The 19021-nt window shown below is 50.2% G+C and overlaps 1 protein-coding gene and 1 non-coding gene across 2 annotated transcripts in view; one reads left to right on the top strand and one right to left on the bottom strand.

Annotated features, from left to right (window-relative positions):
- LOC144107648 (uncharacterized) overlaps window positions 1-19021 on the bottom strand; it is a 361279-nt gene that overhangs the window by 299626 nt on the left and 42632 nt on the right. The gene's annotated exons all lie outside the window — the stretch shown is intronic.
- Window positions 14067-14138, top strand: TRNAS-ACU (transfer RNA serine (anticodon ACU)). Its single transcript has one exon. It is a non-coding gene; the product is annotated as a tRNA-Ser (tRNA).

Genomic DNA, 19021 nt, shown 5'->3' with positions numbered 1-19021 from the left:
AGTGAGGGCGCAGGGAGTGGAGGGGGGGGGGGGGGGGTAGTTACAGCAACACTGGCTGGACGGCGTGCCTGCAGGGTGAGAAGCCACAGAAAGTTCGAAAGTTCTGCCGAGATTTCTCAATTTCGACAAGGGTGACAATGATGTTCGGAATTCAGCACCTCACCTAACACTTGTGCCTCGCCAGTCTCCCAACCCTCCCCTTTCTCCGGTCACTCTTTTCAAGTGTCCGTTCTTTTCTTATACGCAATATCTCGGTTCAAAGAGCCAGGAGGGGAAAAAATTACGTCAGCACTATACTGTTATAAGTCGAACGTCGTTATAGCGAAACGGTTTATAACGAAATAACGGATATACCGAAGGAATGACGATTACCCTTGGAAGCTCGGTCAACACGGCCAGCAACGAAACTACGGCTATAACGAAGTAATCGCCGGGGCCCTTCAACTTCGCTATAACGAGGATCAACTGTAGTTGGATACAACACAAGAAAGAAAGAGGCAAATGCGCCTCAAAGGAGGCCCTCCAGCCAAGCAGTAGTGGTAGTAGTGGTCTTATTAAAATAATAATAAAAGGGAAGGAAAAGAGTTTTGCTAGCCCTGGCATCTGCGATACTGAAGCACCTGAGCTGGGGCAGCGGAAATAAAGGATAGCAGGCAGAATGGAGAAGTGAAATGAAAGAGGTGAGGGGACAGGAAGAGGGGATCGGGACCTGCCGATGGCGTCTACCGATTTTCATGACGTCACGGTTAATTCGTAGTGAATCCCCTGTCAGGCTAGGGTTACAGAGGGTTAAGCATGGATTAACCGTGACGTCATAGAAATCTCTAGACGGCATTGGCTGGAGAGCATCCTTTGAGGGGCAATCGCCGCTTCGTTCCTGACATTATCGGACTATATCTCGCACGACGTGGACTGGTGAGCAGTTTCCGTCTGCGACACCTTCTGGTATAACAGCTGTATTTTCTGCGAGCTCTCACTGAGTTTTATATGCATTCATATCCTTAAGTTGAACAAATCAGAAACTTTGTGCCGAGTTTAATATAATAGGCTGCCTTAGCCTATAAAAGGTCTTTCCGAGAGTCCACAATACTGGGGAACTGGAGTGCAGTCTGCTCATGAAATTCGACATCCACGAGGTGATAGCGACTGAGAAATTTCTTCTCTAACCTCGTAGCTGAAAGCAACGATGGTGATTGCCACAGGCTTCGCAACTACTTGTAGTGCGAGTAGAAACACAAAAAAAAAGAAAGGAAACAAAATACACAGCCAATGTTGGCGCAGGTTAGAAAATAAGCTAATGGACTTATTAAGTTCGACTCGCCGCTCAAGCGGCTACATGGCTACGCGGTCGCTGCTATAAAAACTCCGCTGTGCGATTTTTTTTTACGCGTTTAAAAAAGAGGGGGCGAAGGAATAAAAGGAACCGAGAAAGTACATAATAATATAATTGGTTTTGGGGGAAAGGAAATGGCGCAGCATCTGTCTGATATATCGTTGGACACCTGAACCGCGCCGTAAGTGAAGGGATAAAGGAGGGAGTGAAAGAAGAAAGGAAGAGAGAGGTGCCGTAGTGGAGGGCTCAGGAATAATTTCGATCACCTGGGGATCTTTAACGCGCACTGACATCGCACAGCACACGGGCGCCTTAGCGTTTTTCCTCCGCAAAAACGCAGCCGCTGCGGTCGGGTTCGAACCCGGAAACTCCGGGTCAGCAGCCGAGCGCCCTAACCACTGAGCCACCGCGGCGGGGCAGAACCGAGAGAGTAAGAAATGCGTTTCAGAGAACAAACAACAAAGCAATAAATAACAGAACAAAACAAAACGCCTCCCATCACCGACCTCTCCTCCTGCTGCTGTTTCCGCATAGCGCACAACCCGTCCGCGGCGTTCCTGAGCGTAGGTATTCCACGCACGCGATGACGCTCTTCGATCGGGAGAGAGAGAGGGGAGAGAGAGAGAGAGAGAGAGAGAAAGAAAGAGAGAGAGAGAGAGAGAGAGAGAGAGAGGAAAGAAGGCGTCAACGCGGCGCTCTACCGCGCAGGGGGAAATACTTCGCCCGTAGTCGTCGTCGGTCGCGGTCGTTGCCGGAGAAGATCTTCATCGCTCTCACCCCAAGGAATGCCCCCCCTCCCCCTTTCACCCACGCAAAAGGCAGCGCGTGCACTGGTCACGTGACTCATAATCGTGACGACAGCGCAGCCCCTCTGTTTGATTCCTGTATGCAGGGTCCTTCTTTTCCACACTACGAGACTAATTCTCGCTCTCCTTTCCAATTTCACTCATTCATTCATTCATTCTCATAAAGCATAAATTCATTCTTAGTTGGCTTTTTTAAGAAAGGAAATGACGTAGTAACTGTATCACTTCTCGGGGGCCACCTCAACTAATAATAATACCAATAATACTATACCGGCGCGTTAAAAAGCATTCAATATATAGAGATGATCCCCACCACTGCATCTACCAACGTCAAAAAAAAACGCCATTCAGCAAAAGAGAAGACTTCATACGCAAAGCGACATGCTCGGCACGGCAGTGAGAGTGGTAAGCGCAGCAAACGCTTTAGCATCGAAGTCTGCAAATCAATCCAGAAGGCACACACTAATTCTGAACCCAGCCTTCACCCAGCACGCATCTAAACTATAGCCGTCGAATCGGCGCCAAACAAAAGAAGCTTCCAACTTCGCAGCCAATAAGCGCGTCCTCTCGCCCCGCACCCTACTCCGAAGCCTGCGTTCCCCCCCCCCTTTTTTTTTTCTCTCGTAATCGATACACTTTCCACTTCGTTAATGACTCTGGCACCGGAAATGGCGATCCGCTCAGCCGTTCGATGGGGGGAATAATTATTTACGTCGCAGGCACGCGCTATCGCGAATGCGCGACGAGCAACGCGCTCTCCAACGTCGGTCCAAGCACGCGAAATTGAACAGCGCCGCGCACCGATCGCGCCGCGTAGCAATGCACAGCAAGCGAGAGCGGGCAATTCCTCTTCGTTGTGCATTGCTGTGTGTGCAATGCTCGGGGGAAAAAAACAGGTCCGGCGCTCAGTTTCTTCTGCGGAGGAGGAGAGGGATTCCGAAAGCACCCTATTCGACCCGTGGCCAAGTGGCTGCGCCGTTCGGCTGCCCAGCACGACTTCGGCGGGTTCGATCAAGGCCGCAGCGGAGGCCGGATTCCGATGGAGGCGAAATGCGATAATGCCATGTTCCGAGATTCGGGTGCTAGTTCCCAGCAGCGGTGGAAACTAATCCGACGTACTCCCTCCAAACGGCGCGCCTCAAAGCCAGTATTTTAGCTTTGGCACGTACTGATCCGGAGTTCCCGGGTTCGAGCCCGACCGCGGCGGCTGCGTTTTTACGGAGGCAAAACGCTAAGGCGCCCGTGTGCTGTGCGACGTGTGATGCCCGCCCTACCGGCGGAAACCCGGAGTTGGCTGCATTCGGTCCCTCAATGACGACTCCGAGCTTGCATCATGCGCGGCGGGACCAGGTAAGTACTGCTGCTCAAACTCACTACGATACAAAATGCACCGCAACATGGGAGCTCCGTGCGAGGTTTCGCCGCAAACGAGCCACCTGTCGAGGCGTGAAAATTTTGAAAAGACGGTGCGATAAAGATGCACAGCAGGGTATATGGCGGCAGCACGCCGATCGAGCCGCACTGCACGGAACAAGCAGCACCACGACCAGGCCCGATCCCTCCTTGTAACCACAGTTATGCCGACCGGTCGCGCTTCTGTTTTGTTTCGTCCTTTCTTTTTGTCCCTCATTTCCATCGCGCTCGCTTGGCGACCCTGCTCCCGACACATATATACACGATGAAAAAAAATAAATAAAACAATGCAAGATGGGGAAACGAAAAAGAAAAAAATGAAAAAAACAAAGGAGAAAACCGAGCAGCGTCGCGCCTATCGCGCAGAGGCGGCTCATATGCCAGGGGGACGCCCCGGGAATCGCTAATTCAAAAAAGCCAAGTATGAAGGAGCGCCAGATAGCTGGGAAGAGTCGTGCGATCCATATACCGCCGACGTTAGGACGCAGCCGTGGACGGGACATGAAGGCATGCCTCCTGCCTTTTCCAGCACGCGGAAACGGCCTTCGACTCGCCGCGCCAAGGACGGCGGGAGGTTCGCGGTGACGCCACTACGCGGCGCTGCAGTACTTTTTATCGGGCACTTCCAGCGCTGCAGTGCGGACAGTGGACGCAACGCGGACTGACTTGCATGTAGACGAAATGTTCTAGGTTCAAAATCGTACGGTACGGTACGGTACGGTACAGTGCGGCACGGTGAGGTGCGGCACGGTACGGAAAGGTAATATAGGATACGGTACGGAACATTTTGGTATGGTATGGTAGGGTATGTATGGTATGTATGGTATGGTATGGTGGCATTGCATGGTATGGTATGGTATGGTATGGTAAGGCACGATACGGTACGGAACAGTTTGGTACGGTATGGTATGGTATATGGTATCGAATGGATAGTATGGTATGGTACAATATGGTGTGGTGTGGCATCAAGTGGTATGGCATGGTATGTTATGGTATGGTATGGAATGGTGTGTGACAAGGACGCTGTATTGGAGCACTCGCCTAATTTCATCCATCAGGAGTTATTTAACGAGCACTGACATCGCAAAAGACATCGAGCGTCTTTCGCCTCCCTTGAAATACGCGCCCACAGCAGCCGGAGTTCGATCCCGCAACTTTCGGCTCAGCAGGCGAAGGCCGAGGCCATTCACCAACCGCTGAGGGTCTATGCTGGAAACAAGACATTTGAGGAAATGAAATGAAAATTCGTTTTGGGGGAAAGGAAATGGCGCCTTATGTGTCTCACATATCAGCGGACACCTGAGCATCGGCGTAAGGGAATGAATAAAGGAAGGAGTGCAAGAAGAATTGAAGAAAGAGGTGACGTAGTGGAGGACTCCGGAATAATTTCGACCAGCCGGGGATCTTTAACGTGCACTGGCGTCGCGCAGCACGCGGGCACCTTAGCGTTTCGCCTCCATCGAAACGCGGCCGCCGCGGTCGGGTTCGAGCCCGGGAACTCCGGATCACTAGCCAAGCGCCCTAACTGCACTGAGCCACCGCGGCGGGTGAAATTTGGGGCAAGGTTGCAAAATTACCTTCGGACCAGGGCGAATTTTTTTCTCTAACTGCGCAGATTCTGAAAGAGTGCGCAGCTTTCCTTCGAAGCCCGTTACGTAAAGACACAGGCGAGCTTCGTGTCCGCGAATCGCCCGTGCCCGAATGTTTCTACGCTGCTCGCACTCGGGCCCATTTTCCGCATCTGGGGGCGACAGCCTCACCACAGGCCTTGCGTGATGATTAGATAGAAACACCCCTGCCCCGTCCGACGCATTGCATCTCTTTACGAGGGTCGGCAAAGGGCGACTGACATCGCGTCTCTGCGCATCAGTATACACTTGGTGGCCTACACTACTAAGTGAAGACTATGCATTTTTAAGGCCCCTATCGGGGCACCTCGCAACAAGCCCTCTCTTGATTAAATTTTCCGCCCGAGGGAATTCCCCTAAAGGGGGATTCCCCTGAAAGTAGTGTAATAAAACGTCAATTGAAATGAGAGAGTTGCAATGTTTTCTTTGTTGCTTTTTGCTGGTCTTCATGACACACACACACACGTGCTTAATCCACAGCCAAAACAAATTGCAAAATTCGTTTTACTGTTTTTTTCTCTATCGTTCTGAATAGCGATGCACGCTATTACGGAAGTTGTCTCTGACAGCTTAACAAGCGTTCAGACTTAAAAACCGCTACAACGGCTTTGCGAGGTCAGTGAGGCAGATCATCACTACAATACACGTTGTGGTGGGGACGTTGGATGTAGGCAGCCATATACTCCCTCGAAAACCGGCGATGTGGAAGAGGACGACTGCGGCAGGTGCGGCGTTTGCCAAAAAAGGTACAGAGCCAAATAGGCACGCTTGGCATTGCTGTGCGGCTAGCTATGTATACCGTCAGCTTTCCAGATCTCTCGAAGGAAGGAGGAACTCTCGTCCTGAGCCTTCCGGAAGTTACGACTACCAAGGATGCTACGAGAGTACCACCTGCACAGCTTTGAAGAAAACTCATTACGTTCTTAAGATAAAGTGTGCACATTAAGCAGGATTCCTGAGGCTCTGACACTCCAGTCAAATCAAACATCAACGTGATGCAGGACCATCGGCCCCGTGACCAATGCTTTGGCAAAAACTTCGCCTGGCCCAAGCGCAAAACGCTGTCTACACGTCGTCCGTATGTTATTGCAAGCTTCCGACAACTTAGTCATATCATTGACAACATAGTCATAACGTAGTCGTAACATGAAACGTCAACGTTGGCCAGCCGACCGCCGCTTCCCTCCCATTCCGTGTTCACTTCCCGCCGTCAAGGATTCCACCATCCCGGTCCTCTACCTGCAGTGGATCCGAACACTTCCATGAAAAGCGAGTCAAGCAACCGACAAGGGGGCCGACCGGCGGTGTGACAAAAGGACACGCCCGGTGACAACATCGAAGAGCTCCCGCCGGGCGCCCGTGACGTCACCGGCTCTCTCCCGGTCGCGCGAGACCTCCTGGAAGACGAGGCGGCGGAGACCGGTCGGCTCCACTGCGCGAACGAATGCGCGGAACACGCCGAGCGTGTTAAGACGAAGACGCGACAGCGCGTAGCCGACGACTGGCTGCACGTCACGGTGGCTGATGCCTCCGCCACCGCGAAGACGTGTGTCACAGCGGCGAACTAACAATGTGATCCCCCGCGCGATCAGCACGCCCCGGGGACAGTGCGGAGAGGAGGGGGAGAGGCGGGGCTCGATCGCGTGACCAGCTATGCGTGGAAATAAACATCCGCGTGTTGACGACCGCGTTCGGTTGCTTACTAACCGGTGTTGGGTTGGCTTGCTACAGCTGGCACACTACAAGACGGTTAGGCTTTTTTTAGTGGTCTTCGTTTTTGTTCCCGCAGCCGTCGTGTAGCGTCTCAAGCGCACTAACCGAACAGTACGTAAGTACTACCAGCAAGCACTGAAACGCGAACAAGACAACTGTTTATAAATAATAATAATTGGTTTTGGGGGAAAGGAAATCACACAATATGTGACTCATATATCGATGGACACCTGAACCGCGCCGTAAGGGAAGGGATGAAGCAGGGAGTGAAAGAAGAAAGGAAGAATGAGGTGCCGTAGTGCAGGGCTCCGGAATTCTTTAACGTGCACTGACATCGCACAGCACACGGGAGCCTTAGCGTTTCGCCTCCGTAAAAACGCAGCCGCCGCGGTCGGGTTCGAACCCGGGAATTCCGGATCAGTAGTCAAGCGCCCTAACCACTTAGCAACCGCGGCGCGTACAACTGTCTCACGAAACGCAAAATACGAATATCTTAGCCAAGAAACGCTCAATACTAGCCCAGGTCTTTTTTTTTAACTTCGAAGGCGCGTAGTCTCTTCTTGAAAAGTGTTAATCAAACCTCTCTAGTATTTGCTCTTCAGAAGCTAATATGTTGGTGTTTTTGTGTTGCCACCTAAGTTTTCTTGTTCGCGTTTCATTCGTTGCTTATAGTACAGAGCCCCTATTGCCGATTTGCTCGTTTACTAACGTTTACCAGTAGCGCTCAGTTGCAGCGACGTTCTGTAGCCGACCGCCGCGACTCAGCGGTCCTGAACTCGATGTGGCCGGAGCGAATCACGGTAGCGGCAGCCGCATTTCGATGGAGGAGAAATGCGGAAGAAAGACATGTGCTGCACGCGATGCGATGCCAGTGCACGTCAAAGAACTCCGGGCGGTCGAAGTTCATCCGCAGCACTCCAAAATGCGTGTACCACCTAGCGGACCGCATTGTTCGATAGGCATGTAAGTTAACTAATTATTCTAAACTGACTACGTTGCGCTCAGCGTTAATCCCGTCACTCATCGAGATGCAAGTATAAATCGCAGCGGACGTTGGCAGCGCGCATTCGAGGTACCACAGCATCAAAATTAAACGCGAACAAGCCAGCCGCGGAGGCTCAGTGGCTAGGGCGCTCGGCTACTGATCCGGAGTTCTGGGGTTCGAACCCGACTGCGGCGGCTGCGTTTTTATGGCGGCAAAACGCTAAGGCGCCCGTATGCTGTGCGATGTCAGTGCACGTTAAGGATCCCCAGGTGGTCGAAGTTATTCCGGAGCCCTCCACCATGGCACCTCGTTCTTCCTTTCTTCTTTGCCTCCCTCCTTTATCCCTTCCCTTACGGCGCGGTTCAGGCGTCCAACGATATATGAGACAGATAGTGCGTCATTTCCTTTCCCCAAAAAAACAATTATAATTGAACGCGAACAAAACTGAAATGCCAGCGGAAAAATCACGAACATAATAGCTCCAGGACAGGAAACGCAAGCGACGTTGAGGGACAGTCTTTGCGCCTGAGAAGTTTACCTGCGCTGGTATTGACCACCCCCCCCCCCTATTGTTTCGCATCTTGCCCTTCGTGTTTCGACCAATCTGTGGTAGTGTGGCGATATTGCGATATTGTTAACCTTCCGCAGCTTGGTAGGTGGTAGAAAAATTGCGGCTGGACAACCTCACTGCAGCCAGCCTCATACCACCCACAAGATTGCAGAAGCCCAGGTTGGTATACATCTTCGTACTTCAATTGTCTCGTTCGCGTTTCATTCGTTGCTGATAGATATCTCCTCCCGAATGAGGCAGATGAGATTAGCAAAGGCTCCCATTTATATTATTCGCTTCTGGAGAACCCAAGCTATAGTCAATAGTCATTCTCAAAGCTCACTTCTCGTCAAGTCAGGCTGTATTGCGCGAAGTTTCGCTTACTTAACCCCTTGCTATTGTGTTTGCGTTCTCTCGCGTTTAAGTGCTTTTCGCCGTTCTGTTTCTAGCAGTTTTGTGAAGCCGAAATGTAAGCCATAACTACAGCGTTAGCGGAAAGCGCAACTGTATCGCACATTGTTTCAAGAAAGACACGAAGAACAGCCGCATTTCTCGTTTTCCTGCTTTTTATTTTCATTTTTATTTCCATGAATGTGTAAATATGAACTAGTAATATCTATATTATAATAACTATATGCATAAAAAACTCGGGCAAAATCTGAGAGCATATTACATAATAAACTATGCAATTGGCTACTGTACACACTGCACAAAATTATACGCTTTAAACACTTTGATTACGTCACAAGGACTGGCAGAACGAAAAATACTAAAGAGAAAGGAGAAACGTTGCTCATTTCAAAACAATCAAAATTCACAACTACAGTCAAATGAAAACAGTGTTTTTTTTTCCTTACACATGTCACAGGCGCAATCAGGTTCGGTTTATGTGGGTTTAACGTCCCAAAGCGACTCAGGCTTCGAGGAACACCGTAGTTGGTGGAAATTTCGACCACGTGGGGTTCTTTAACGGGCACTGACATCGCACAGTGCACGGGCCTCTAGCATTTCGCGTCCTTCGAAATGCGACCGCCGCGGCCGGGATTGAACACCCGTCGTTCGGGTCTGCAGCCGAGCGCCATAACCATTCAGCCACGGCGGCGGCTTACACGCGCAATCACTATTTCGAATATGAAAACCACGCTTAAAGCTCGGACGACCTTCATAGTAACGATAACACTTTTCTAGAACCTCCGCAAAGTAGTAGTACTAGTAGTAAGTGTTTTTATTATAATAATAATAAAAGGAAGGAAAAGATTTTTGCTAGCCTCGGCTTCTGCCATCGATACTGAAGCACCTGAGCTGGCGCTGCGGAAATAAAAGATAGCAGGAAGAATGGAGAAATGAAATGAAAGAGGTGAGGGGACCGGAAGAGAGAATAGGGGGAGTGGCAATGTACACAAACTATTACACGATAAGAAATGTGTACAGGTTGGTAGCTGGAGGTCAAACAAGGAATTGACGCGTCTCACATATCTCGGTGGACACCCTAACTGCGCTCGTAAGGGAAGGAAAATGAAATAAACACGGGCAAACGCTAAGGCGCCCGTGTGCTGTGCGATGTCAGTGCACGTAAAAGATCCCCAGGTGGTCGAAATTATTCCGGAGCCCTCCACTACGGCACCTCCTTCTTCCTTTCTTCTTTCACTCCCTCCCTTCTCCCTTCCCTTACGGCGCGGTTCAGGTGTCCAACGATATATGAGACAGATACTGCGCCATTTCCTTTCTCCAAAAACCAATTATTATTATTATTATTATTATTATCATTATCCTTCACAAAGTTCTGTCTGTCTGTCAGTCTCTCTCTCTTTTTTATTTTTATTTTTTTGCTGCAAGGCAAAATAATTAACGCACGCTCCAATTCAAGCCCCCAGCCAAAACCGACCAGAACACCTGTTCGCGGAAACTTGCCGCACGCACATAGCGCACGCTCTGCGAATTCCCAGACACCCGGAAAAAACCACCCACTCCACGAATGCGTGCAAGCTCTTTAGCTCGCAAATAATAAACTCCTAATATATGCACATGTCACGGACAAAACACCGGAACGGTACGCAACTCTTCCGTCAGGTAAACCGCGCGCCACGTTCGCGGCTAGGTATAACCGAAGAACTTTCCGGGGTGACTTTTCTCCACTGACTTGCCCCGCCTGTCCAAGCGCGGTCGCCCGGTCCCGGAGGTATTTTCGGCACCAGCGAACGCTCTAATGAGCCCGTCCGACACAGAACCGCGCCATTTGTCTAGGACGGCGGCAGCGAAGTTCCGCGCACCGCCGCGCGCCCCGAGTTGAGACGTGTGGGGATCTGTACGCGTCCTTCGTTCCCGTTAAAAAAGTGGCAGGGCTTTAAGCGTAGTTAAACGAAGGAGACGCGCTAAATCATGTGTTTAACCTAGTCGAGTCGTGGTTTTGCCTTTCTGGGTCGTCGGCACACCAACCTGGTCGAATCGTGGTTTTGCCTTTCTGGGTCGTCGGCACGCCTGGCGACGATATAGGTGCGACAGTATACAGTATTAGTTGACGAAGACGACTATGTGCAATGCACGACGCGAGAGAGTGCGCACATTAGTTCGATAGCGGTATTAGTTGAAGACAATGTGCAATGCACAGCGCGGAAGTGCATATATTGTCGTGTGTATTATTCTTATTCCCTCATTTTGCACTTAACGTAATCTGCAACCAGCGGGGTGCCGATCGACGGTGAAGAGGTAGAAGATCGGCAGAACTCGCTCGTGAGCCCGGCCGCGACCGCTTGGCCTGTCTCTGGCGCCTGCTCCTGTGGTCCTGGTTCCCCATTGTGCCTTCGACCCGCGTCGTCTAAACGACCCGTGACAATATTAGTATAGTATTAGTTGATGAAGAAGATGATGTGAAATGCACAGCGCGAGAGAGCGCATATTAGTTCCACAGTAGTCGCGAACATCCCTTCCTTTTCTGTTCATGAGGAAGAATCCTCCGGTGTTGCTTAGCCGCGTGCTTTTCATTTTAATTACCTGAATACAGGTGATTAGTCACCCAATCCTTGGCCGATCCGCCACTGTGGGTATGTGCCATCTTTTGATAGGCTAACAACAACAGTAGCGAACAACGGAGGGCCACTCGACAGTTTCTTTTTTTTTGTTTCCTCCTAATTCTTTTCATGTCGCAGTCAGTTACCATGCACCCATCAGGAAAAGTTAGCTAATGAAGTTAGCAGCGATGACCGGGCGTCGAGGGTTTAGTCCCAGCTTTACGTTATCAAACGGTTAAAATGTGGAAACGAGTAATGTTATACGCTGTATGTCGACGCGAAGAGATTCAGAGCTTTCTATGTATCCGTCGATCGCCTCAACGTGTGTGGCTTCGATAAACAACTCTTTGACCGGAATAATAATAATAATAATAACAATTGGTTTTGGAGGGAAAGGAAATGGCGCGGTATCTGTCTCATATATCGTTGGACACCTGAACCGCGCCGTAAGGGAAGGGTAAAGGAGGGAGTGAAAGAAGAAAGGAAGAGAGAGGTGCCGCAGTGGAGGGCTCCGGAATAATTTCGGCCACCTGGGGATCTTTAACGTGCACTGACATCGCACAGCACACGGGCGCCTTAGCGTTTTTCCTCCATAAAAACGCAGCCGCCGCGGTCGGGTTCGAACCCGGGAACTCCGGATCAGTAGTCGAGAGCCCTAACCACTGAGCCACCGCGGCGGGCAGACCGGAATAACGACAATCCCAGTTTCACCTCCGCTACGTACGCACCAGCCAAGGGGGGACGCCGTACCTTGAGAGGCCAAAACTATAAAAGCTGTCCACAGCTGCATAGGCGGCTTCCTATTAAAGCGCAGCCTTTGCTTCTAGCTGTCGAACACTGGCCTTCAAGGACAGAAGCGGAGGACCTTGGGCATTGTTGCGATGAACACAATACAGTTCTCAGTCAAGATTACATTGTCTACCAGGCGAGGGTCGCTTCGATACCCCCCTACAACAAATGTGCGCGCTTCAAGACAAAACGGTCAATATGTTTTGCACTAGACTTCACGGTCCTCTGCTCCACGCTTGGCCTTGCGGCCACGCGTGCCGCGTTAGTAGGTGTGGCAACGCATGTTAGTACGCCGAAGTTAAATAACAAAAAAAAATGTGTTTCTCGCAAAGAGGACCGGCATACCGAGGCGTTCTCCGCTTTAATTCATTCCGGTCACGAACACAACTTAGGCAGAAAGAAAATACGAACACAGCCGTCCTGTCAGCGCTGTTATAGCAAACTCCACAGCCCGTTGCGGGAATACAAAAGAGCACAACAGTTAAACGTTAGGACAGGGAACCGGCTTACAGGGTGCAGCCAGGCGGATACAGGGAAAGGTCATTTCGGTAAAATCATTTCCTTGTATAAGCGCATTATACTAAACTTGACCTCCGCTTAAACATCACTGAGTGCAATAATAACAGCAGGAAAGCACTCTCGGAAAGTCTGCGAACCACGCCCAAAACTACACCACTGTAGTGCTTCGCAAAAACAAAAAAAAATGCCCGTTCATAAACTTACTGGATAGCTTAATGAGACACCTCTACGGCACGCCCGCATAACGAGGGGGAAATGACGAGAAAGTAAAATAGATACAAAACATAAAAAAGTATCTCCCACAGGGTCGCTAGACTCTCCGGCCTCTAGAGACATGCAAGCAAAGAGAAAAAAAAAACAAGCGCGCCCTGTTTCAAAATTCGGAATGAGGACCCGCTGCAAAAGCGGCCCCGGTCGGGCAACGCTGGTTGAATGTGATTTTAGCGAAACGAGCTTCGTGTGAGTGCAACTGCCTATACGCCCGACCTACGTTTGAAATACAAAATACAAAACAAGAACACAGTACAATACGCGAATGCGTATACGCAAGAAAAACGCAACCTCAGGGGACTGAAAATCTCGACCGTCAGTACCGCTATACCTTTCACCGTTTTTCCCCCAAAGCCATACGTCATCCTTCTAGGGCTAGCTCATCCAGCCGCTACAGTGACATTTAAGCGCGCCAACGCGACAGCAAAGACAAAAGCGGGCCGTATATCAGAGGACGAAAACACGGTCTCGAACTCAAGGTTGTCACATGTTCCGGGCTCGTAGAGAAAAACAAAGGCACCCCCTCTCTCGGTCTCCTCCCCCACCCCCCCCCACCCCCAGCACCCTGCTCCACCACTCCCATATACACCTCCGCGCCCGGGTTCAATTATGCTCCTCGCAAAAGTACCTCGGCCGTGACCGCACGTCGCTGGGCGCGGTCACCTCAGTGCAGACACACACTTCGACAGTGTGGAAGGTTAAAAAAGAAATTAAACGACTCAAAACAATGAGAACAGCGAAGGTAAGAACTACGGGGGCAAAGGAAGTAAGGCAGAGGCACTGCTTCCGGGTGCAGTCACGTGATAGGAAACGGAATCGCCTCGACAGGCGTCGTCAGCCAATCAGAGCTCGTACGGAACAGGACGTAATAGAAAGAAAAAGAGAGAGAAAAAAAAACAAAGACGTAAGCGTGCCGTCGGACAGACCGCAGAGTGAGGAAAAAAACGAATAAAAGAAAGATCGGAGAGTCAGAAGGTATGTACGGGACTGGGCCAGCGCGAAAAAGTTAATAGAAATCGCGGAAGAGAACATGGAATAGTTCGCGTTGCCCCGCCGCGGTGGCTCAGTGGTTAGGGCGCTCGACTACTGATCCGGAGTTCCCGGGTTCGAACCCGGCCGCGGCGGCTGCGTTTTTATGGAGGAAAAACGCTAAGGCGCCCGTGTGCTGTGCGATGTCAGTGCACGTTAAAGATCCCCAGGTGGTCTAAATTATTCCGGAGCCCTCCACTACGGCACCTCATTCTTCATTTCTTCTTTCACTCCCTCCTTTACCCTTCCCTTACGGCGCGGTTCAGGTGTCCAACGATATATGAGACAGATACTGCGCCATTTCCTTTCCCCCTAAACCAATTATTATTATTATTATTATTATTATTATTATTATTATTATTATTATTATTATTATTATTATTATTATTATTATTATTATTATTATTAACAATATGCCACCAACTGCACCGACGGTGATGCCGGTGCTCGCGTTACAAACGGGGCATCTATACATGCATATGTAGAGTTCAAATCAATATGAAGGTGATTACTTCACGCTTAACGAAAATTTGAATGCGAACCTACCCGGAATAAAGGGCTGTACCGATGTTTATTTTTTTACATAGAGGCCCAACAAAGCACATAAGCATAGCTGGCCATTCATGTTTAACTGCGCAAAGAACGAAGACAGAGAACAAGAAGGCACCACACGGGCACCTTCCTGTTCTCTGTCTCCGTTTTTTGCGCAGTTAAACATGAATCCCTACCAACTCACCCAGTTTTCCGTTCTTATTAGCTGGCCACTTGGTTATTCCATTTTTTACTTAAATCAGTTTAACTACAGAGCAAGTGACCGTCACAACAGAAGAGATCTGGTTAGGCCAGCACGAGAGCGGTAACTATCATGCTGATAGTAACTGAACACTGCACAATCAGCCCTGGTGTTAACATCTAACGCGCTGTGTCGACTAGCGAAGAAACACGTCTGCCTTACACGCTATGCCTTTGAAGCAGTCACAATGAACAAAGACCTCGTGTTTTCCGAAGCACTCGAAAAATTTCCCTAACTTGTTCATCTCCAAGTTTTTTAGCCCTTCTTTGGAGCCGCATAGCCCTAACCGCCAACGTACACCAGCAGCATTGCTGCTACGCTAGCGCTTACGGTTATAATAATAATAATAATATTAATAATAATAATTGGTTTGGGGGAAAGAAAATGGTGCAGTATCTGTCTCATATATCGTTGGACACCTGAACCGCGCCGTAAGGGAAGGGACAAGGGAGGGAGTGAAAGAAGAAGGGAAGAAGGAGGTTCCGTAGTGGAGGGCTCAGGAATAATTTCGATGACCTGGGGATCTTTAACGTGCACTGACATGGCACACCACACGGGCGCCTTGGCGTTTTTCCTCCATAAAAACGCAGCCGCCGCGGTCGGGTTCGAACCCGGGAACTCCGGATCAGTAGCCGAGCGCCCTAACCACTGAGCCACCGCGGCGGGTTACCAGGAATGAGGGACATAGAGAAGTTAGGCGGTTTCTGTGGCCTCTCCTCAAAATCAAATTTTCTCCACGACATGTACCCGCCGTGGTGGCTCTGTGGTTAGTATGCTCGGCTACTGATCCGGAGTTCCCGGGTTCGAACCCGACCGCGGCGGCTGCGTTTTTATGGAGAAAAAACGCTAAGGCGCCCGTGTGCTGTGCGATGTCAGTGCACGTTAAAGATCCACAGGTGGTCGAAATTATTCCGAAGCCCTCCACTACGGCACCTCCTTCTTCCCTTCTTCTTTCACTCCCTGCCTTGTCCCTTCTCTTACGGCGCGGTTCAGGTGTCCAACGATATATGAGACAGACACTGCGCCAGTTCCTTTCCCAAAAACCAATTATTATTATTATTATTATTCCTCCATAAAAACGCACCCGCCGCGGTCGGGTTCGAACCCGGGAGCGCTTACGGTTACGATACTGTTCTACCGTCGCCAACGCAACACCGTATATATAGCCGGGAATGCTCTCCCTTCTAGAAGCAAACTAGAAAGCGTTAGTTACGACTAACGACGCCAAAGTGCGGAAACAGCCAAAGGCCCCGTATTCCGCAATGTAAAATATAAAAAAATAGAAACGCGTTCACCCTGCAGAGGCATAGGAATGCCAGAAAGATCCGGTACAACGTCAGGGCACAATCAATCAAAGGACGCGAGAGGCCAAGAGGGTTCAGACGAGAACGAAATGAGGAATAAACAAAAATGTTGAACACCGCGCAAAAACAAGGCAAGGAAGGTGAAAAAAAAAAGCGAAGGCTCGCACACCACAAAAACAAAACACCGAAGACAAAAGAGCCTAGATAGCCATGAACCGAGAGAGCGGAAGAATCAACCAATCAGAGCAGGCGGGAGACGCGAGCAACGGAAGCCTGAACGGGTGACAGAGGTCAAGGGGAAAGGGAAGGGCGAGAAAGCAACACATGAGAGGAGGAGCTGGTTGGACTGCGTAAACGAATCGAGGAATTACGAACGGGGAAAAAAAGGAAAAGATAACGCCATTGCTGCAACCTGGACTGGTGAGAAAGCGGGAACAAAAGAGGGAGTTAGCAGCAGGCGTTCAAGGTACAAAAGGGACGGATGGAGGACATGCGAAGGTAGAAAGGAAAAACGGGATCGGCGACAGTGGACAAATCGAGGGATCGCTGCCAAAAAAAAAAGGGGGAACGTGAAACAAAAGAGGAGTAGAAAAGGGCAAAGGGGGATCAGCCGGACCTTTTCTTTCCCCGTTCCTGCCTCCCGAGGCGGTGTCGCGGGTGCAACGTCGCCTGCAGGCGCGATCAATTCTTCACGGCAAGCTCCCGATGTGTCCTCGCACCGGTTCCTTCCTTGCCCGGTGACTCCTTCTAAGCTCCACTCCACGAATTCCGTGCAGTATTGCGGAAGCAAAGAAACAAACACAGGTACTGTGAAGGAACTCGCCTCCGGGCATTGCGCAAATACCTGTACATTGAAACCGGCTGACGCGCCCCGGTGGCTCAGTAGTTAGGGCGTTCTGGTGCTGAGCACAGGAACGCGGGGTCGAATCCCCTCTCCCCATCGTGGCCCGCCTAGTTTGCCTCCCGGGATCTGAGCCTGCAACGCGCTCTCGTCACCTTCACCCTATAAACATGCTGAACGCCTTAACTAAACGCTATTTAATGAAAGCGCCATACTGTAGCCGGATACAACCCTTAAAAAAATGGCCGCCGCGGTGTCTCAGTGGTTATGGCGCTCGGCTGAGTGCGCGTTAAAGAACCCCAAGTGGTCGAAATTTCCGGAGCCCTTCACTACGGCGTCCCTCAGAGCCTGAGTCGCTTTGGAACGTTAAACCCCCATAAACCATAAACCAAACCAGGTCGTCGAAGTTCGAATGGATTCTATGTAAGGAAACCTTTAATTCAGTAATGACAGTTCAGGATTATTTATATAATAACTGATAATGGGTTTTGATGATCAGTGATGACTGGCATCATAACAAGTTACTGGTGTCATCTGTCAAAATGACACAATGCGAACTCTTTAACCTTTAAACCCCATAAACCAAACCAAACCTAATAAAAATGGTCTATACACCATCTATACACTTCTCATAAGCTCTATAACATTTGTATAGATATTTCATTTTGCCAATTCATAGTCCATAGAATGTCATAGACAAAAGTCTACCGAAAGTGCATGGTCATAAATGTACAGATTGTCTATAGACTGTTCACAGGATTTTTATTATCTATAAGCAAGCCTATAGAATTTGTCTATAGAAAGTTTATAGACTTTACACACCAAGGTCTACGGGCCGTCTATAGACTGCCTAAAGAAATTTTTAAAGGGAACTCAAGAACGAAGCGGCTGTTCCCTGACAAAGGACCTCCTCCAGCCAACGGCGTCGGCCGATTAATATGAACCTGCAAGCATGACAGTGCACGGTACGGCGTGAAAATGCAGGAAATAAACTATCCCCTTTCATCTGATACTCCCTGCATTATCACGCTAGCAGGGTCATGAGAATAGCGCGACGCCATAGGCTGGATGGGGGCCCTTGACGGGGAAAAGCCGCTGCGTTCTTGAGTCGTATCCGACCGTCATCATCATCATCAGCCTGACTACACCCACTGCTAGGGCAAAGGCCCCTGCCATGTCTCTCCAATTAACCCTGTCCCTTGGCAGCTGCGCCCACCGTATGCCTGCAAACTTCTAAATCTCATCCCCCACCCCCCTAACCTTCTGCCGCCCCCGGCTACGCTTACCATCTCTTGGAATCCACTTCGTCACCCTTAAGAACCAGCGGTTATCTTGCCTTCGCATTACGTGCCCTGCCCAAGCCCATTTCTTCCTCTTGATTTCGACTAAGATATCGTTAACCCGCGTTTGTTCCCTCACCCACTCTGCCCGCTTCCGGTCTCTTGATGCTACGCCTATCATTTTTCTTTGATAGCTGTTAATATCGTTATGGATGTAGCTATCTTCTAATTTACGCTTCCACTGTGCCTGGCCGATGCGCATAATTGCCTCGGCGGCAAACTTTGGGCACGGCAGCACCGAACAAAAAGGCGGCGAAGAAATCAGCCCGCAATCTCTTCGCCCGAGTCCATCGCTTACCTAACGCGAGCCTTTATTCTCTCCGCGTCCACTTTTCTCACAAGACAATCAATCACGAGAGCCGCTTCCGCCGGGAGACTGACTGTTCACGCTCGCGGCGAAACAGTCTCGCCCGTTCAGTCACTATCGGGGCGGAGCCACGAATTCATCGAGTCCTGCGAAGCTGCGTTAATGAACACCGTCGTCGCTCCGTGCCTCGCCTCGCGTCGAAGCATTCACTCAAGCAAGCAAATGTAAAGAAGAAGAAGGTCTGTGCTGTTTGCCTGCGCGTTCTCGGGAGAACCACTCGAAGAGGAAAACCTCGGCTCGCACAATCGATGATGCGCCATTATCGGCTAGCACGGCACCGTGCGGAAATAACGTGGAGTTGCGCAATTTCTTGAGTAGCTCCGCAAGGTGGAT

This window comes from Amblyomma americanum, chromosome 10, assembly GCF_052857255.1.
Source record: "Amblyomma americanum isolate KBUSLIRL-KWMA chromosome 10, ASM5285725v1, whole genome shotgun sequence".
NCBI lineage: Eukaryota > Metazoa > Arthropoda > Arachnida > Ixodida > Ixodidae > Amblyomma > Amblyomma americanum.
The sequence above is the reverse complement of the archived record's forward strand: the minus strand, read 5'-3'. Positions and strand labels throughout refer to the sequence as shown.